The sequence below is a fragment of the Haliotis rufescens genome, unplaced genomic scaffold (genome assembly GCF_023055435.1).
Source record: "Haliotis rufescens isolate VD_foot unplaced genomic scaffold, xgHalRufe1.0.p SCAF_5, whole genome shotgun sequence".
NCBI lineage: Eukaryota > Metazoa > Mollusca > Gastropoda > Lepetellida > Haliotidae > Haliotis > Haliotis rufescens.
The window spans coordinates 34,020,690-34,043,675 of record NW_025964223.1 but is presented as its reverse complement, the minus strand read 5'-3'; positions in this window follow the sequence as shown (position 1 = coordinate 34,043,675).

The window sequence follows — 22,986 nt, the reverse complement described above, 5'->3', positions numbered from 1 at the left end:
ATCCCACTGACCCCAAAGACATTTAGCCTCTGCAGACAAATATACTATTTCTGCTCTGGAGGGTCTATCTGTACTTGTTTTCAGTAACTCCAAAATTGGACCTATACCCTTGTCAGCTTTCTGTCCTCCTAATAACTCATCTCTCGTCCAGATTGGTAACCAATTAGGAACACTAGCAGAGTTTTCCACAGAGGTATGTGACGGGATATGCCCACCTTCTGCGGAACGATCACTACAAGTAGCCGTTGCACTATCGCTAACGGAAAGTGGAGAAATTCTGGCGGAGTCCATGACCTGAGAATGGGAACCATCATTTTTAGAAATACTGTCCACCATCCCAGTGTGTAACACCTGACTAGTTTTAACTGATGACTGATGACAATCATTTGAAAAGCATGCAGCACATTCCAAACATTCCTCAAACCCACACTTTCTAACTGGTTTACGTGACAAGCTATCAGCATTTTGATGTTTGGTGCCCGCTCGATACTGGATTTCAAAACTATATGTCTCAATGATACTTAACCATCTTGCTAGAATTCCTTCAGGATCCTTGAAGTTTTTCAACCATATCAGTGGAGCATGATCTGTTCGTATCAGGAATTTTCGACCATACAAGTAGTGTCGAAATGATTTCAGAAAAGTGACTACTGCTAACAATTCTCGCTTGGTGGTGCAATAATTTCTTTGTGCCGGACCAAGAGTTTTACTAGCATAAGCTAAGACCTTTTCTTTCCCATTCTGCACTTGTGAGAGAACAGCTCCCATACCGTATGCACTAGCATCCGTATCAAGTATAAACAGACCTTCATCCTGAGGAAATGCCAGTACTGGAGCATCTAATAAACATTGTTTCAACTGACAAAAAGCACTATCACATTCCTCAGTCCAAATGAAAGGAACACCCTTCCGTGTGAGTCTATTCAAAGGAAAAGCTATCTCCGAGAACTTTGGTACAAAGTGTCGATAATAACCAACGAGTCCTAGAAAGCTACGGACCTCTGTTCGGTTTTCAGGTTTGGGCCAGGTATTGACAGAACTAGTCTTTTCAGGATTACATCTTATCCCTTCTGCTGAAACTATATGTCCCAAAAATGAATCTTCAGTTTGAAAGAGTGTACACTTCTTGGGTTTGAGTTTCAAATTTGCTAGCCGTAACTGCGTAAAGTACCATCTTAAGATTTTCCAATGCACTACTAAAATCTGGGCCAAAGATGATCATGTCATCCAGATAGCAAAAACATTTCTTCCACCTTAATTTTCCTAACACTCTATCCATAAGCCTTTCAAATGTAGCCGGTGCATTTGTTAACCCAAAAGGCATGACATTGAAATGGTATAATCCTACATGTGTAGCAAAAGCAGTTTTGTGTTTATCTCTAGGATCCATCTTTACCTGCCAATATCCGCTTGGTAAATCCAAAGTGCTAATCCACTTAGCACCCCCTAAAGTTTCCAATGTTTCATCAATAAGAGGTAACGGATAAGCATCCCTCTTACTGACAGAATTCAGTTTCCTAAAGTCAACACAAAATCTACAGGAACCATCTTTCTTGGTCACTAAACAAACTGGTGCCGACCATGGACTGTCGCTAGCCTCTATGACACCATGAGCCAACATCTTATCAACTTCTTCTTCAATCACTTGTTTCCTACTTAAAGGTACCCTTCTAGCTGGAGCTGATGGGAATCGCCCCAGATGTATCTATTGTGTGGGTAACAAAATTTGTTTGTCCTAAAAATCCATCTTCTCCTACAAAAACATCCTCATACTCTAACACTAACTGAGTCAATGCTAGTTTCTGCTCAGCGGTAAGCTCATTAGAACTACTGTCTACCAAAGGCTGCAAATGAGGAGGTAACTCCTTTTTGACAGAGTTCTGCTGCTGATCTCCACAACACTCAATTACCTGACTGACACTACTAACAGTACCTATTAGTGATGAACTGTTCAAAGAAACTCCCTTATTACTAAGGTTTAAGACTGACACTATGACCTTGTCATCTTTAGGCTTGACTAAACTTTTAGCCACGAAAATGCCTCTACTGCGTAACTGGTCATTTGGCTCAATCAAACCATACTCTGAAGAAAAGGGACCCATTAGCCTACATTCAATGAACTTTTCCACACCTTCAGGTACAGTGACCTTGTCAGCAATTTGTATGCGAGAACAGTTGTAAGTTTTCTGTTTATGCAATTTCAATTTGCCTTGTGAAGTTTTAAGAATCTTACGCCTAATCGTAATGTCACAATCATAGGTCTGCAGGAAATCCAAGCCAATAATACTACTCAAATGTCCTAGGTCTGCAACAACAAACTCTTGCACAAACTGTGCACTACCAACAGTAAACTCAAATGTTGCACAACCATACACATTCACCGCACTACCAGTAGCTGTGAAAAATTCCTTATCAACCTTGCTCAATGTAACACCTTCTAGGCCTAACCTCAGAAAATCTTGGTATGACAACAATGAAACAGGAGAACCTGTATCTACCAATAGTTTACAAGGTACCTGCCTTAATTCAACATCTAGAAAAAGACAAGATTTCCCATTGGTATCAGCGTGTAACACTACCTGTTCTCGTACATCAGAACTACTAATGTCATGTTGTGAGGATAACACTGTCGTACTTCCTTCAGTAGGCCTAACATTTTGTTCTAACCTGGCTGAAATCTCGGCCCCGATCCCAGCCTGACTCAGTTTCCCAAGTTAGTCTTAGCCCCTACAGATCCTTTAGATCCCGTGGATACAAAAGATCCAGGTAAACCCAACTTAGCCAAATAAGGACATTTGTCCCTTGGATGTCCAGGATCTTGACAAATGAAACAACTAAATTTCCTAGATTTCTGTGGGACTCTAGTACACTTTTCCAACCGCTGATCTATCAATTTGTTTATCGCATCTACAGTTAAACCTTCGTCAGTATTTGTCTGAGATACTACAGCAACCCTATCGGACATTTCTGGCTTTTTGCTTCTATTTCCCTCAACTGCATCGTATTCAATACCGTGTGCTATTGCTTCCTCTAAAGTTTGCGGATGAGTGAAAGCAATATGCTTCTTCATAGTGAAGTTTGTCAATCCTGTCAGAAATTGATCAATCACGTGCAACTCCAGTGAGGCAAAGGGGGCTTCCGGATATGCCAGAAGTGCTAATCTGCGTAACTGATATCCAAAGTCAGTTACTGACTCGTCCCTTCCTTGCCTACGGTTTCTAAACTCAGATCTGAAAGCTACACTTCTTTCCTTTGGATTAAATCTCTGTGTAAGCACACTTTTTATGGCATTGTAATCACTCAACTGCATTAGTGTAAGGCTACTGAGCAACTTTTGTGCACTTCCTCGTAGACACATGGTCAATTGCTGTGCTTTCTCACTACTAGTCCACCCATTCCATGCAGCAACTTGTTCAAAATGAACTAAAAAATCTTGCCAATCACACGTTTTGCCATCAAAAACATCTGGTCTAACTTCCCGACGGATGGGTTTGGCCAAATATGGTTGAACAAACGGAGAACTAGTGTCACTTTGAAAATTTTTATCACCTGCCAAACTGGAATCTAGCAAAGAACCATTACCAGACGGGCCAAAAGCAACTCCAGCTGCAGAGGATGACCTCTGCTTGTGCCGGGAAAAATCTACTGGGACCCTTGGTTTGTCTACGTTTTGATTACGTGTACCAAAATGTACTGAACGATTTTCCTGTCTACTGCCCCCATCGTAAGCAAACCCATGGTTTAATCTATAATTTGTTTCTTCTGGGTTTAGGCCTAACGTTTCAGTACCTATTGGCCAATCAAGAATTGACTGTGTAGTAACACTATGCAGCTGTTGCTGGGAATCAACATTTCCAGTAGTTGGACACGGTGTTGATGTTACAACTCCTGTGTGATGTGTTTCAGACAAATCCATAAGATCAGTATCCAAACCGGATGTTTGCTCACCCTGACTTGCTGATAGGGAAAATAATGCACGAGTTTCCTCAGTCATCATATTTCACAACTTAATCCTGACAGAAGAATAAAGATTTTCCACACAAAAATAACAATATGGCCTTGTTTGTTCAGAAGAAGAAAAATCAAATCTACAACAAGTTTATCTGGCAAAAAAAAAAAACCCCAAAAAACTAGACTATTTCATTTCAGCATTGTCAAGATCACATGCCAAATCCGGGTCACGGCACCAAATCTGTAATAGGCGCCCTCTGGCGGGCTGCCCAGTGACAGGATTGTAATCGGAGAGTACTAAGTTCGAACCCTGTTCATATAATTTCGGACTTTGCGTTGTGTTCTCCTGTGATCAGTCATGAACAGTGTACCCTCTCGAGGTTCTATGGTTGGTCAGGTTCTCAACTTTGCTAAAACAAAACTAAGACAAAATCATAAATTAAATGATTTATTACACTTAAAAAAATGCACAAATTAACAGTAAATCAGAAAAATACAAAAAGAAAGCACTCACACACAGTTAAACTTTTACTATTAGCCTAAATGTCTTTATTGTTAATTGCCTTATTTACTGCCTATTTTCTCCTACACCTACTTCTCCCCCACACCACTATTCCAATAATTATACTAAATAAATACCTTACAAAACCTACATTTTAACTTATTTCTTACTCTCCAATCTATCTAAATCCTTATTTCTACATGTTTTTCCTACAACTACTTCTCCCCCACCCGACTATCACATAAACTAAACCTACACCTAAAACTAGTCGTAAGGAAAACCTTATTGCCTCGAGGGATGTTCCCCCGTAGTGGGTGTTGTGGACTTACTTCTCGGGATACCCGAAACTTCAGACAACTAATCTCGGTCGTATCAGGCTTTTATACCCACGGAGCTAACCATATTCATAGGTCACGGGTCATACAATCTTCTAAGCTTCTCATTGGTCAAATGATAATTCCTAACATAGCGTGCTCGGCGCCACCTATAGAACCGGAAACACGCTACGGCAGGAAGACATGCGGACCTCGCAACCGTCACAGGGAATTCCAATGGAATTTTACTGCCAAATGTGAGTAATAAATAGATTAACTGACTACAAGATAAAGACTTCCACCAGCCCTGCTGAAGCACTACAAAGCCCTATAATTTACAACCCGTACCATACATGAAACTTAAACTGGCCGCCATACTACCCGATAAATTACGATCTATTTTTAGCCCAACTACCACACTTAAAACACATTTGACCTCACTTCAAACCTGGATTTAGACTGAATAATTATCCCAGACATAAGAAATGCTGATTGGGAACATTTATCAGGTTATCTGAGTGGTGCTACCACTAATTATACCTGTAATAAATTCATTAACTGAGCATCAAGTGAATGACGATAAATACACAAGTGTATGGTTATACCAGAAAACGTGGATGACAACAAGGGAGTAGTAATCGTATTATCCACGCCATCTGAAATCCGAAAATCACTTCAGGGATACTTTTTTTTTGTTATTAAACTATAACTATCAGGGGTATTTTCAAACTATGACATCCGATGAGCTTCCGCAGTTCTCTTTGTCTGTTTTTCAGGCTGAAAAAATTAATTATCATGCGCCCTTTGTCGAAATCTTCATAGATCAGTGTTCAAAAATGCATCAATCTCATTAAAATCAGATCTTAAATTTCGCTACCGCGAAACAAAGATCTGAGGACATCCCATTTGGGGTCACGTCAGAACAACTTTTCATCCGACAAATCAGTGTGTCGCTTACAAGATCAGTAACAGTGACAGTCGGAATGTGATTTATAATCATGCAACCTCGAAAAACTTTAACAGGGGTTATTGCAAACGATATTTACGGGCTTAACGACTGACTCCATACAATACCTTGCAGACGGTAGCCCAGTCTCTTGTCACGCTCAGTTGCGTTACCGAGCTAATCAACTCACGGCAGGTAGTGACAGCCAAGAAGAAGCCAGAGATTAGTGGTGTCAGCAATGCTATTTTAGGGAAATGTTTTTACAGTAGGAGTAGTATAGGTAATAGGGGTTCTGGACCACTTCCACTGGAGCCAGATTTATATACCTATACCACCACTACAGCTGGAATTTTTTATGTCAAAACGCTGATGTGATTCAACGATCGTCATGAGTCTAAGTTAAATTGGCTCAAGCTCACCACTACCTTGAGCCAAACAATGATACCATTAGTGGTGAGCTTGATGAGATTAAACTAAATTGTAATGAAAATATTCTCTATTATTTTTACTTATACGTATACCATTATTTTTAACAAAGTGATATTCAACATTTTTACTAAGTTCTCCGTTCATTTTACTAGGAGACCAGACTATATACCCTTCTTGGTAATTGGAAAGAAACAATTGGTGACCGTATTTGGTTGGTTTGACATCACTGATATAATATATACCTTGTGGTAATTCTCTCCCTTTGATAATTTTGTCCCTGAGCATAAATGTTTCGATAGCTTTTTTGAGTTTTTCCTTTGTTGGTTTGTAATTTTCCATTATTATATATTTACGTAAGCATTCTTCTAAATGTGATCTAATGATAGTGAACAATCTATTTTGAATCTCCAACCAGTTCTTTGGTTTTGGCACAGAATAATTGACGCGCTTGTTGCCTCCCCTGTTCTCTGAACTTTTTTTTCTCGTCTTCGCTAATACCACTGGTCTTACGAGAATTGGATCGAATCTCTTGCTTCATTACGTTGTATTTGGTGAGTTCCGACAACACTAAACGAAACTCCTCCTCAGATATCTTACAATCAGCCATTGCTGTTGAAATATGATCCTCAATGCTGTTCAACTTTGCTTCGGCGAGTATCCGAATATTATTGTGTTTGAATGCTTTCTTTTGCAACCTACGAGAAATGAATTTTATCGTTATTCCTGCCAGTCCTGAGACTCCAGCCGCTATTTCCATGCCAAGTACGATAAGCGCGGCGATTATAGTTGACAATAAACCAACACCGGCTACACCGAGTCCCATGCCAGCTGTCACAAGTGCAGTGTCAACTCCGTCAAGAGCATTCACAGCTCTGCGATACTTTTTATACAATCCAAGTCTAAACTCCCTCACCTTCTCTATTCGATGTTTTATGTCGCTTATTTGATGTAATCGAAATCCATCAACAGTATCCATCTTTTCATCGAGCGCCGGATATAAACTCATAGTGTATATTATTATATCATATAATAGTCTTTAATTGGTCTTGCTTAAATGTTTTGAGAGTATACATCAACCTTATCAAATGTATATTATACGGCAAGAATATCTTAGTAAGAGAAATGCTGTCACTTTTAATAATATGGACCCCCCTCAAGGGTTGCAACGGGTGATGCTCCAATATGAATAATACTACAACGTCGACGCTCGTGTTTCTTGAGCCATTTAATCGATAGTCCTGGTAATATTTCGAAGGCATTTTCCAGTGCATCTCCGAACAAGACTTCAATCATAAGCGTAGAAATATTAGGTATTGCACTCAAGTTCTGTTTAATATCATTGAATTCAGTAACCAAATTTAAACTAACATTTTTTACTGCTGGACGACTATATAACATATGACCTGGGTTTTCTGGCAGGGGAGAGACTAACACACTTTTTCGTTTTGATGGGATATAAGCCCCGAGTACGATCCCACTATTTATTATCTTAGTTAAATTATGTGCCTTACCCATCATCACATACGGTGGGGTAATGACGATATTCAGTAGCCACTCGATGTTTGCTTCGACCATAGTCCATTTATTATCATCACTGTGAGTAAGATTGTACGAAGTGTTTTTAAGGAGTCTACTAATGTCGACATCGCTTAAATCTCCTAGATTACCTGTGAATGTAACTTCTTTCCACTTGTATACATTATCTTGTAAGTGTAAAGCATATAACTTACCATCGGTACCGGGTTTACCGAATCCTTCTGTGTCTCCGAGATCGGAAAGTGCAATTGTATTACATTGTCTGAGTGTTCCAGGGCCTGATGAATCAACCATTATTTATAATATGGAGTGTTACACTTAAGTATCCTATATGTACAGGTTGGTGTTTTACATCTAATACAGAAATTTTGAGGTCTGAAATAATACCACTCTTTAATTTTTTATATTGTAATGTTGAGAAAGATTCCGTTCTACCGCTATTGTATTTTTCATCTTTCACTGGAATAGATCTGAGTAGAGTTGAAGGACTTTCTAGTTGACTATTATCCGTCGTACTGATTTGATCAAGATGGATGCACAACTCTTTATAGGGAACTAAATCGGGTAATTAACTCCATGCAGTGTTTGGTTGGATTGTATAAATTTTTGTTTAGGAAATCCAAGTGTTTCTTCTAAGTTCGTAAAAAAAGCTATTGTCTTTTCTCCAGGGTCTAATTTCAGCATCCCATTCAACTCATTTTGTGTGAGACTAACTCCATTAGGCTTAAAAATTTCATCATTGAGGGAGCATACGCTGTAATACCCATCAGGTATAGTAATGGGTTCGCCAATACCTGATATTAAAAACATTATTACCTCTCACAGCATTTATATTGGTCCACCTCGGGTAATACGTTACATCGCATAGGGCGACTTCAAGTTGACCATCCGAGTTATCGATAGTATGAAGCAGTTCAATAGACTGACCATTTGTTATTCCCGGGAGTGTGACATACATATTAAATATACAAAGATACTATATCATAACTTAAATATGAAATCAACTTATATTACTAATCAGTCGATTTTAGTAAGTGCCTCTGGTGCTAATTTTGTTATTGAATTCCCTGATATCTTTGAAAAATACAGGTTCACGGCAACTAGCGATAAAATGGTGCACGATTGGTTTCACAATCCGATGCAATTTTGGCAGAATCAGTTAAACTTTGCCATATGGTGTGCAACAACGGGATGTGGTGTATCACTTTATGCCCCAGGATTTGAACTAAATAAGTCTGTTTTATCATTTCACGTGTATTATCAGATTAGACGTATACTTAAAGAAATTAGTGCTCCATTACCGCAGGATCGAGCATGGAATGCATCAAATAATCAGTACAATAGGTTGGCATTCGAACGTATTTGTCAGGAATTTAATATTTCTACGAGTAAAGATTGGCGTATTAAAGGAATTAACCATGGTCTAGGTGTTCCGTACAGCGGACAAAAAAATGTTAAAGAAGAAAGCGATGATTAAGTTAAAAAAAACTCATCAACCATTCGATCCATTTAAGTTGTTACTGAAAAACAATCTTTTTGTAAGATTGCATAATCTTCATCATGGCTGGGAACTTTCGAGTAACAATTGGAGATGTTCTCTGATGAGTTTTAAGGGTGGTTTGGCTTATATTGTTACAAAATTTGTACAACTGAACGATACCGCAAACGCTTGGAATGAATTTCTTAATGATAAAACAGAAAATAATTTTACTAACCCAGGAGTTGTAAGAGTTAATGAATCAATAAGAACTTATGTATGGACAATTCTTGGTGCACGATCGCAAACACGAACGTCCATTATTGTTTCTCGGACGGCGCTAGATGCACAAAAACAGTTTGTCGCAAATGTTGAGGATGCTATTAATTCACCAGTTGACATACCATCTTCTATAAAGCTTTATCAAGATGTATTACAGTACGCTCAATCCAAAGTAGACTATGTTTATGCGCCGGGACTATACATGTCTCCGAGTAATATGGAACTTAAGATCGGTCAAGTGATAGGCTATAATAATAAAATTGTTATTGCTACCGATCAACAAAAACCAGGTATAAATTCAGATATTAACACCGAATTAACAACGCAAACAAACACAGGCGAAACGGGAATAGTCAAGCCACAGACACCACAACCATCTACTAACGCACAACCACAAGTGCCACCACATATTGCAGCTAAAAATCAACAACATATCGATGAAAAAACAGCGCTTATAGTAGGTGGAGTCGCGGCTGGTTTACTCATGATTTGGTTAAATAGGTCTTTAGCGGATACGTACAACAGCCCTGCAATTGCTACGATCAGTGCCCACAAGTTTTGACTAAGCCAAGTGGAGGTCTTAGCTAATAAATTCAAGAGCCAGGAAACAATACTCCCTATTATACCTGGAAGTGCAGACGCGGCTTTCCCAGCGAGCTTTCCCAGTGCTGAACCTAATGCTTTTAAATGCTTTTTTATCCACTCTTTTATACCATCCTACCTAGGCGGTGCACCACCTCCTGTACTGCCACCGGTTAACGAGAGAGTCAAAGTTGATATAATAAATTCCAATGCGGTTAAAATACTGGCAATGGTTATCCCCTGTTCTCTGAACAATGTTTTAATTTTATCGGCCAGTGCAGTGTAATCGTTGAGGACTTGATCGATAGTTTCTCGAATTCAACTGATTTGTGAACGAAGTGCCTTTCTATTACTGGAAGCAGCCTCGAGGTGGGCTGATCTTTCGTCTTCTAAGTTACGCAGTCTTTCTGCAACGCGACGTCTACTGAATTCATCACCCGCCTGTTCAAGTTTTGTTTTCTCATAAGCTATATGCTTTTCGAGTTCGGATAGCTTGGCTATATTATTGATGAGTTCTCCCCGCATTGTTTGCATTGCCTTGTCAAGGCCTCGTAATTCCCTAATACTGAACTCCATGACCGTGGAATTATCGTAGTAGGTATCCCAGATTTCTCTTCCAAATTATCTATGTTACCGAGTTCAGTACGCACAGTCCGAAGAACCTGAGTAGTCTTCGCAGAAAGTTTTTCTCGTCGTGAGTAGTCCACAAAACCTAATTCATCACGAACAGTGCTGACATCGTGTTTAGCGGCTATCGTAGGCAAGGCTAGGGGCATATGAGTACAAGAATTCATAAGATCAACATCTGGAGCTCAACGCAGTCGCAATATTCCTTTACTATCTAATTCAAACTTTGAATAGTCAGGACCAATTGGGCTTTCTTAAAAGGTATCGTAATAATCATTGACGGTTGATTGTAAAAGTTCATCGTTAAGATTCATGCCACCAAAGCTGGTTTCATCAGTACCCTCTTCGATTGTACTAGGGTTATCAAAATCATCTAGATTAAAATCATCCATTTTTATATTAAACATAAGGTTACATAATTTCAATATAACAATGTCTTCGCAATACGGACGCAAGTTAAACCCACAACGTAGACTTAGAGATCCATTAGGAGTCAAAGCAATTCGCCAGTCTGTAACTATAACTAATAACCCTAGTACCATCGATCAGAATCAAACACTTCTGGTTCGCTTTCCTAATCTCGGCGCACACGATGTGTTAGTTCCGGGAACTGTCCGACTAGCATTTACGATTATTTTGACTTCTGCCGACATTAACAGGGAGCCCGTTCAGAACATAGGTTGTGCTATCGTTAAGAAAATCGCGATTAAAATTAGCGGCAATGAAGTTTTGAGTATCGACGATAGTGATGTATACTATTGTTACATGGATCTCTGGAGAACGGATAAAGAGCGGGAAAACTTACAATACCAAGATATTTGTAATCGGAACACATTGAGACTGCGTGTAGATGCTTCTAGTGGTGATAGTACCGTCGTAAAAGATCTCGCTGTTGCTGATGTATTAGGTAACCGATTCTATATTCCGCTCAACTTTGAGTTACTAGATTCCCACATGCCCTTTTGTCAAGCATCCCTAGGTGATAGGTTAGAATACGAACTCACTTTTAATGACTACAGCAGAGTAATCAAAGTCACTGGGGATGAACCGGCTAGCTATTCCATTGGCTAGCTATTCCATTGACAATATCTCCCTGGAGTATGCTTTGATAACAGATCCTGAATTAGCCAGACAAATTCGTAACCAGTATACCGGAAGTTTAGCCATTTTGTACGATCGCATGCTTCGACATCAAAAGATCACCAGGAACAAAAAAGATACGACGTGGAATATCAATCTAAATCTCCCCATGAGGTCGTTGAAGGGTATTTTGATGTTGTTCGAGGACCCCTCCGATGCATTTAAAAGAAACACCGAGAAGTTCTACAATCCCAAGATTACAAAAGTAGAATTGACTATCGAGGGCGTCCCTAATCAACTATATAGTCAAGGAATGCTAGCGTATCAACAGTGGGATGAGATTAAAAAACTTCCTTCTATAAAACGAAGCCCAGAAGTTAACGCGGTGAAAGATCTGTCTCTGGGGGGGTGTATCGATGGGTGAATACCTCACCACGAAGTACGTGCTATGGCTCGACATGCGAACAACGGACGATGACCAACTACACGGCAGTGGGAGGAGAATAGAAAATGCTAGCGAGGGTGTCACTATACAGATAACGAAGCTCCAGGAATTAACTGGTAAATTAAACATATATTTGTACGTGATTATGGATGCGCAACTTAATATACAGAATGCAAGACGATTCGTGCAAGCAATCTATTAATAATCTTTTACCTGCGCTATCATATGCGAGACGGGTTGTGGAAAAACAGCTTTTATTCTAGATATTTTAGAAAGTCATTATCGGGACGTTTTCGATCCTATTATTATTCTGTGCCCGACTATAAGCGTTAATAAAACATACCTATCGAGAGATTGGGTAATGAATGACAACACAGAGTTGATCGGGGCGATCGTTTACAAGACTGTTTACGAGTATGTCACAAAAAATACAAAGGAGAATCAACCCTTTTCTTAATAGACGACTGCAGCGCGAGTAAAGAACTCACCAAAAAGAAAGATATGCTTTCTTATTTAGCATTCTCCGGTCGGCATACTCAGCATAGCATTTGGGTACTTACTCAAAAATACAACTCTGTCCTGAAAGATCTCAGAGAGCAGACCAAATAGGTAGCCCTGTTTCATTGCAAAGACCAAGATTCATTTGAGGAATGTCTACGCGAAAATGATGTTATTTATACCAAGCTCGAACGAGATAAAGTCAGAAAACTGTTAGCAGCAACGAAGCACTGTAAACTAGTATTAAAAACCGATCAACCAGCTGCTTATGCAATTGCTTAACAAATTATAGCAAAATTAAAGCAAATAAAGAAAAATTATAGCAAAAATATGGCAAAATCACAGCAAATATGGCAAAATTATAGCAAATATGGCAAAATTATAGCAAATATAGCAAAATTATAGCAAATATGGCAAAAATACAATAAATTGAACATTAGCGGTTATTATGACATAATGTGGTTTGAAATCATCATTCTTTTGCAACAGTTTATTATTACAGGTTGTATTGGATATGCCATATTATATTATGTTAGACTTAAATATCTCCTTAGGTATTACATTATGGAATGCGACGAACTCATCGAACAAATGCTCAAAGAATCTGATCACCATGGAGTAGTAGTTACAGATAAATCTTTAGATAAACATAGAGAAAGACTCGTGGCTTTGGTAGCCGATGGAAAATGTTCCCAATATTTGGGGGAAAATTATACCATCGAAAAAATTGATAACATGACCGACGAAGAAATTAAAAAACTGTACTCGCGTTACGAGTCTAGACTGGGAGCTACCATGACTAAAACGATAGGGTTGGCTATATTACAACTATACACAGTTGTAGCTAGTACGTTTCTTCCTATCCCAGCAGAACATCGCATGTATTTATGCGAATCCCTAGAGAAAGACCCGTTCATCGAACACGCTACAAGCTCAGTGAGCTGTGAGTTTTATCATAGATACGGAATGTTCTTAGCTCCACTCACCACAGCTTTAATAACGGCTAGGTATTGTCAATTTAAACATACGTGCCCACTTAATAATAATGGAGACTCAACAAGTGGCACCACAACAGATTGTGAACGAGGAAATAATCCCGATTGCACAACAGATAGTGAATGAGGAAATACCACAAACACAAAAACAAGCCATAGTTACTAAGAACCCCCCAAAAATCGCGGCTGGAAGAATGGGCCGGCTGGCGCGGAAAGAGAAACTAATGAATAATTCAAATATTGATCCGATTAAAACTTGGGCACTAGTAGGAGTTGTTGCAATAGAGGCTGTATGGTTGTTTTATAAGACCGGAGAAGAGAAAACGTCACCCCCGATGTCACAACAAGAATTTCAATTAGAGGTTAGCCCTCATATAATGCTGTAAGAAGCATGACTACTCCAGTTACAGACGGTAAAATGTTGGTAAACGCAACGTATCATTCAGCAGTGGTCAGCGGCTTGGCCATTGGCTATGCCCGTATAGCTAAAATGATTACTTAAGTCACACCTCCCAAGCTAGATTTTAATGGTTATGATATCGGTATGGTCATTCTCGATATTGGATTGGCTATGGCTACAAAAGATATGCTCACCAAACAAGGGCTTATCCCGGAAGATATAATGAAGTAATTAAACATTTGAATATTTTATATTCATATAATATGGCATCAATTGCGATGATGGTCGGTGGAGCTGTTGTTAATGCTCTAGCTTTTTCAGGGAGTAATTTTTTATTTTCTAGTATGAGAGGTTCTGAGCAGAAAAGACATAATAAAGCATTAGAACAACTCGAAGCAGCCCAGTAACAATGGACCCGGCGCAGAATAGAGAGATTAGATTTTATTCATGAAGAACTGCGTAGACAGGGACATTCAATCCAAACATTTAAGGATGTCGAATCTGCCATGCACGAATACTTCCTTGTTTATGGGAAAAAACTTGACCCAATGCCAAAACCAACAATGAGTCAGTTTTATACACCGTCAGAGGCTCAGAAAAACCGCGAGGTCATATTCATAATATTTGGGTTATCAGTTGTTGCAATTTTCAGCTATACAATTACTACGCATAGACCATGACCTAGTTAGGGCGGGTGCTCTGACTGATAATCAATAAATCACCAGTGGAAATGTGATTTACCTCTTAGACAAATGATATGATATGTGTATAACCATGAATCTGTGCAAATATACACTCATGGGGAAATCAATTCAATGTCAGAAGCCATCCGTGGGTATTTACTGTGGCACCCACGCTTATAACATCAGAAAGGGTTTTAAAAATTATGTTTGTTCTGTATGTGGGATTGGAGTCAAATGTAGTTACAGTTTATGTAAAGAGTCACGGTGCTGATAAGGTCAGGAAGCAGATTTTTTATCCTAGGAAGAGAGATTACATCAATGAGAGGAATAGGTTGGGGAGAATAGGTATTTATATATGAAAAACAACCATTTAGACAAATGAATCATTTTGTACATACCATGGTCACAATTGTTTTTGTCAGAGAGTTGAAGGCTATGGCAAAACAGTGGGCTGAGAGGTTATTCTCGAATGAGAAGAGCTGAATTGATCGCTTTACTAGAAAATAATCAATCCGATGATGTTGATAAAAAACAACATGACGATGTTGATAAAAAACAAGAATAATTAAAATTTGTACCCACATCCGCCGGCATTGGTAAATATCTAAGAGGTTGGAAGATGGATATTAATTCCAACATGGATGTTAATGATGTTAAGCCCATAATATCGAGTAAAATTAACGAGGAGTTAAATGATTTACATAGTATAAAATACCAGCTGACGATTAAAATGTCATTGAGTAAAAGTAACACAGACGATAGCACTGAATATACCGAACCATATTTCCGAAGCAATCAAGAAGTTATAACCGAATCCGATACTATAAACGCATCATTAGATACATCAATTCAGAGGATACAGGAAACTTTAGAACGCTGGACTAATAGAGGTTCAGGTTGGGGTGTGGATAAAATCGATAGTTTATATTTAGATATAGCAAATTATATGCCCTTCAAAGGTGGATCTTATATAGATTTACCCCCTTATTATTAAAAGAAAAAAGCCATAATTAATGTAAAAAATAAATCCGATGACTGTTTAAGAATTACAATAAGATCTGCATTGTTCCCCGTAGACAAACATCTGGATAGACCTTCTAGCTATCCTCAAAACGATGGACTCATCTTCGATGGTATAGACGAACCAACAGCAATCTCACAAATTGATCAGGCGGAAAAGCAAAATAATTTAGCTATAAATGTTTTCGGACATTCTTCTAAAGGAATTGTTGTACACAGGATAAGCTCCGCTCCAGAACATATTCCCAGAATCAATTCATTTCTGATAGAAAAAGATGGAAAATATCATTATACATGGATAAAGAGTTTAAACAGGCTATTATACGATCAAACTAAATATAAGGGAAAGAAATATTTCTGTGAAAGATGCCTGCATGGGTACAGGAGACCAGATCTATTGGAAGCACATAAAGAAGAGGTGTAGATGTGTTGGACAGACTGCTATCAGGATCGATATGTCTAAAGAGAGAAAAAATATATTAAAATTTGAACATTTTTGTAATCAAATGCCAGTACCGTATGTAATTTACGCCGACTTCGAAGCGCTTATCAAACCTATAGAAAATAATCAAGATAATAATCAAGATAGTAGTTTTACGTACAAAACTCAAGAACATATTCCTTGTGGGTTTGGATATATAGTTGTAAGGTGACCCGCCCGTGATTTACAGAGGTCCCGATGCAGCGGGAAAGTTCCTAGAATATCTACAAAAAGAAGAGAGAATAATCAGGAAAAATGTATCGCGTAAGAAACCCATGTGTATGACGAGGGATAATAGGAGGGCCTATAAGAGGTCAACGAGTTGTCATGTTTGTAATAAACCCCTGAATGGGGATTCCGTAAGAGATCATTGCCACGTTACGGGTAATTATCGGGGAGCCGCGCATAACGAGTGTAACTTGAAACTAAAAATGAACTCTCAAACAATACCTATCCCCGTTGTGTTTCATAACCTTAGAGGATACGATTCACATCTCATCATGCAAGCTATCTCAAAGACCGACGGTGGCTTAACGTGTATTCCTAATAATATGGAAAAATACATATCGTTCTCTTTGACTAAAACTATACATTATACGGACAAGGATGGGAAAGCCAGAATAAAGCAAAGTAATGGGCTTAGATTCAAAGACTCCGTACAGTTTCTGTCTGTTATCTTCCCTGGACAATTTAGCTAATGCGAACAATCCCGATGACTTTGCGATAACAAATCAATATACCGATAGGTTAACGCGTCATTTTTGCTTAGAAAAGGTGTATATGCTTACGAATATATGGATGATTCATCTAGATTTGACGAAACTAAATTACCACCCCTTGAATCATTCTATAGTAACTTAACAGAATCTAAAATAACCGATGCCGATTATGAACACGCTCTGACGGTGTGGGATAAATTAGGTTGTAAGAATTGCACTTGTTTATTGAGATTAAGAGGTGGTATATTGATGGCGGCGAAAACGTATTCTAAGGCTAATAATAAATTAGTGGAAGGATATGATCCGAGTAAACCCAACACTCACATATTATATCTCGACGCCAACCATATGTACGGATGGGCTATGAGTCAACCTTTACCCATTAGTGGTTTTGAGTGGGTCGATGATGTCAAAGTGGATGATATCCCCTCAGATTCCGATAAAGGGTACATACTAGAAGTTGACTTGGAATATCCAAATTCATTACATAAAGACCATAACAGTTATCCACTAGCTCCTGAAAGATTAATGGTTAATAAAGATTGGATGTCGGAATATCAACACTCCTTGATGGGTAATACAAGGTAAGCTAATGTAGAAAAACTCGTACCAAATTTGATGGATAAGACAAAATATATAGTTCAATACAGAAATCTCCAGTTATATCTATCGTTAGGTATGAAACTTAAGAAAATACACAGAGTTCTAAAGTTTGATCAAAGTCCTTGGATGGAGCCCTATATAAGGCTGAACACAGATTTAAGAAAGATAGCTACCAGCGATTTTGAAAAGAATCTATATAAGCTCATGAATAACTCAGTATTTGGTAAAACTATGGAAAATCTAAGGAAGCGTGTTGATGTTAAATTAGTCAGATCTAATGAGGAAGAAAGACTCAGGAAACTTATAGCCAGTCCGGCTTTTAACAGAAGCAAGATATTTGATAACGACTTAGCCGCGTTGCATATGCAGAAGAGTAATATAAAATTCAACAGACCAGTGTACGTTAGTATGAGTATTCTCGACTTGTCAAAACACTTAATGTATGACTTTTATTACAACGAATTTAAGAAGCAATAGGGCGATAGATGCGAGGTGTTATATACCGACACAGATTCTTTGTTGATGGAAATACAAACCGAGGATTTGTATAAAGATATGGCAGAAAAAATAGATATGTATGACACGAGCGATTACCCAAAAGATAATCCACTGCACAGCGTAGTAAATAAAAAGGTGTTAGGTAAGATGAAGGATGAATGTGCTGGGACCCCTATAGCGGAGTATGTCGGATTAAGACCTAAGATGTATTCTAAAAAGAAGTCAGATATTTGGGAGATAAGAAAAGTTAAAGGCGTTAAGAAGTATGTTGTAAAAAAGCATATCAAACACGAACAGTATAAAGAATCATTATTCAATGGTAGAACGTTCAAACACGAGATGAACTCTTTAAGAAGTTACAATCATAGGATATAGGGATTACGAATGAACAAGACATCATTATCCCCCTTAGATATAAAGAGATGGATTGATAATGATGGTATAACTACCTACGCTTATGGTTATGGTGGTAATACTGTATCGTCGGGAACTATGAACAACTCTTCTCGTACAAATGCCCTGCCCGGTCCATCTCTAAGATAATAAAGAATAGGCTCTCCTTCTTTCGTAACCAATCGACTAATGTTATATGTCTTAAGAGACCAAATCGGATCTGTTGCGCGACGTAGGCCTCCTTCGAGTTCACCGGGCTGGTATAAATATCTTACGCTTACTCTATCCAGAAGTTTTTGTTCTTTGCCTCTCCTCGGTGCTGAAGATTCGGAAGTCACAGATTTCATTTTAAACGCGTCGGATGGTTTCTTTCCGATTAATCTCGTTACTTCATTATTCAGCGCTGATACAACAGCTGATAATCGTGTCACCCATTCGATTGATCTCAATCGGTCCCGATTTCATTTCGATCACATACTGATAGCCAAACAAACGTTCCGCTAATGTCCGGTTAAATCTTCGACAATAGCTTGACTGCGGTGGGCCTCTTATTCACTAGCCTGATTTCGACATCGTGCTTTGTTAACAGTTTAGTTACCGATCCCATAAACTCACGACCGGGATCAACTTGAAATTGCTTAGGCCATTTTAGTGGTCCGCGTACATATAAACGGCTTAGTGCATTAGCTACTTCTGTTGAATCTTTCGAGGTTAATGGCTCAGCCTCTTTGTATTGACTAGCCACATCCACTACGGTTAAAGCGTATTTATACGTTTTGCATCTTACCTAATCTTGGGGAAGAAACAAGAGGTCAGCCTGATGAACTTCATTCGTTATTAAAATATCAAACTTCTTCCTCGGTATATAACGCAGTGCCGGTTAAAATATATTTGCCACATCGCTTGTTTCTTTAACCAATCCTTGGCCACATCTTTAGATACCTTAGCCGCGGTGGCTAATTTTTGTATTGCTCCTATACCTTTCCAACATCCTCGTGGGGTATAGTAAATTTTATTCATTATTAATTAATATTGATGTTTCTTTTAATACGACTCATGACGATCGTTGAATCACATCAGCGTTTTGACATAAAAAATTCCATCTGTAGTGGTGGTATAGGTATATAAATGTGGCTCCAGTGGAAGTGGTCCAGAACCCCTATTACCTATAAAAAATTTATATCATAGAAGCATTGTTTGACTCCAGGTAGTGGTGAGCTAGAGTCAATTTAACTTAATCTCATGACTATCGTTGAATCGCATAGTCATTTACACATAAAAAATGCCACCTGTAGTAGCAGTATAGGTATATAAATCTGGCTCCAGTGGAGTTGCGGCAGAACCATCATGGCATGGGTTCATTTGAGGTCCTGTACAGCTCCCACATGAACCACACCATCCGAACGGACCCATCTCTTCTGACCCAGTTGCCAGAGTATGCAGGTTGCCACGACCTGATTCAACACATATACATTGCTCTCTTCCATGGTCAAACTACACTACGATTAGTGATGAGATGTCAGATACCTTACAGAAGCTACAGCACGATGATCAATCAAACCCATGATTCACCTTTCCTGGATTCGCAACTGCTCGATGACGAGTATCTCAAATAAGTCAAGATTCCTATAAGAAACTCACTGTCCCTTTATCGACGGTCAACAGATACACTATGGACGTGGGCTATCTCAAACGGTTTGTTGCTGGGATTGAAACTGATCTGTTCCAATACCTCGTTACTCCAAAAGTCTCGCAAAGCTGCCTTCCTATTGGCCTTGGCTACAGCAGCTCCTCGCTCTTGACTATTTGAATCTCACCAATGCTCCCAACCTTAATTAAGCTCTGACCGGATTTTGTGGCTAAGAACCAATTCACTGCTCAGATATAGTATATGTACTCCGGGCCAACCAGTGCATGTTTTAGCCCCTTAATGGTGAGTGCCGGGAAAGGTAACAACAAGTTCCAACTTTTGGTATGATGCGTCTGAGGATCAAACTCCAGACCTTCCGCTCTCCGTGCAGATGCTCTACCACTAGAGCATGGAGGCAGTCCCCTTAAAAAGACACAGTGTTTGTAAGTTTTGTTTTTTATATTGATACCTTAATATTGTAATTCTTGTGATTGATAAAGCATATAACAAAAATTATCCATAGCTAAAGTGTTATAAAGTAACTTGTGCGATTGAACTTGTCATTGAAATTACAGCCCCACTTCAAATACGTGTTGCTTGTTGTGACAGGCATTCACAACTGCATTCTCACTAATTATAGAGCTAGTTGATAATGGCATCTGATCACGGTTACAGAATGAAAAATGAAAGCTTGTTATATATTTATTTTCTTTTACAATATATCCCTGGTTGAACTATGTATTTGTGGTATATTATTCAAAGTTTTATACAGCCATTATCCAGGCACAAAATTTGTAATTTGACTGACTTCCAATATTAGTATTTTACTCTCCCCACTTACATTAACAAGATGTGTGACTCTTCATAAATATATATATATTCATATTAATAAAAAAAATGTTTTACCAAACATAACCATTTCCCCATTGGTGACCAACTCGTGTCTGACATGAACTCGAAACAAGCCAATGGACATTGCATGTTTCCCAAAGCTGCAAGCATCTTTTGGACATAACCGATGTGAGCATTCAACCCAAGAGAGAGGAGCCAAGTACAAATTTGTCCTGTTTCACCATCACCTCTTTACCAACTGATTTCAACGATCAAGGAGCAAATGAATATCCCAAAAGTGTTTGCAGTGTTTGATTTTGAGGAAAATCCAACAATGGATGTGTCAATAAATTCCATCTCATGGCCATGTGAAATATAGGGAAGCGACAAACCCTTTCCATATTCATAACAAATCTCTGCTAAAAGCACAGTCTGTTGTATGAGCATCGACTACATTATGAGCATGTATGTATGAATCACTATCACTATTGGAGGAAATATACTGTCTTATGCCGGTCTTGAAACCTTATGTGGAGGAAGACATTTCACCTAAAATTCTGGAATATGCCGGATGCTAAGCTTCTGCAGTATCGTCACATAAGCATCATACAGTACCTTGGCTCATCTATACATCACAGGTTTTCCACTGAGAACTTGGAGAAACTAAAATGTGATGTGAGACTACCTCTTCCTCCAGAAAGAGGAAGCATCGTTTATACCAAATGCATAATTTCCCTTTGCAATTCACCCACCAACGATTGATGAGAAATTTTCTAAATTGGTTAGAAGGCCTAACACCAAGCTCACCTGCCCTCTGAGTGAGTGAGTGAGTGAGTGAGTGAGTGAGTTGGGTTTAACGCCGCTTTTAACATTATTCCAGTTATATCACGGCGTGACAGCTTAATGTGGGAGGAAAGCCCAAAGTGATGCAGGTCTCAGACGTTTACCACTTCGGTGAAACCCACCAGCACGGGTATGGTGCTGACAAACCTAGAAACATAATTGGGGCGAACCAGGATTCGAACCCACAATCATAGGTTTCTGGCGTGCCCAAGGGATGCAACTCTGCACAGCGAATCGCGGCGCCTTAGACGACTGGGCCACCCGTGCCCCCACCTGCCCTCTGAAGCAGGGTAAGGACTTAAATGTGGCAAATAAGCATGCAATTAACATTGGTGCTCATATCAACGGGTTTGTCACCTGAATGCACCACAGTATTCCTCCATTGCAGAATTCTTGTGATTCGTCAGTCTTTATCAAGACGGACCAACTAGGACTCATCCGTAGCCTGTTGGACACTATTCTCAATATACAAGAAGACCTGCTTTCCACGCAAGGTTGCATGTCCTCAAAAATTCTGATGGTCACAGCATCAATATCTCCTCACTCCTCAAGTTAGATCTAGAGCTGTCTCAGAGCAATCTAGGGAACTGATTATGGATCAATCTGTCACAGAACCTCTTGTGTCTAATAACAAGCTCAGCAAGGTTGTGGAGGAGGTCTGCCAGGATATGGCAGAGAAGATGCAATATTCCACAATCAGCTTGGCAGTCAAGGCACACAGTTTGGCATTTCATGCCAAGTGACCAAATAATTCTACCGAAATAAAAGTTGCCAGGCGGAAGGATAAACCTGCATGTCCACAAAACAGCGCTTGTCTATTTGACCAGAAATGTCATATGGAGGATACAGAAGAAGCAAATCCAGAGGCAAGGAGGATCGCCGTCTTTGACAGACTCAATCCAAACCTTTCACACCCAGGAATTCCTGTCGACACAGAGTTATGGTGAAGTTGATAGATAAACTGACTCCAGAGCCAGTTGGAGGAAGTTACACTACCATCGAGGCCAGTTCTTGTATCTCGACCATAAGGCCAACAATTCTATCCCTCATGGTGGGAGATTAGATGACAAATCTGGATCTTTGTGACGAGGTCATTTTGTTGCTCAGATTACATTCTTCTAACATTCAACTATCATATCTGAAGAATATTTTTTACTTCTGGCCTAAATTATACAACCAAATTTGGCTTAAATTATGACTTTGTTTTTCTTAGCAAGTATG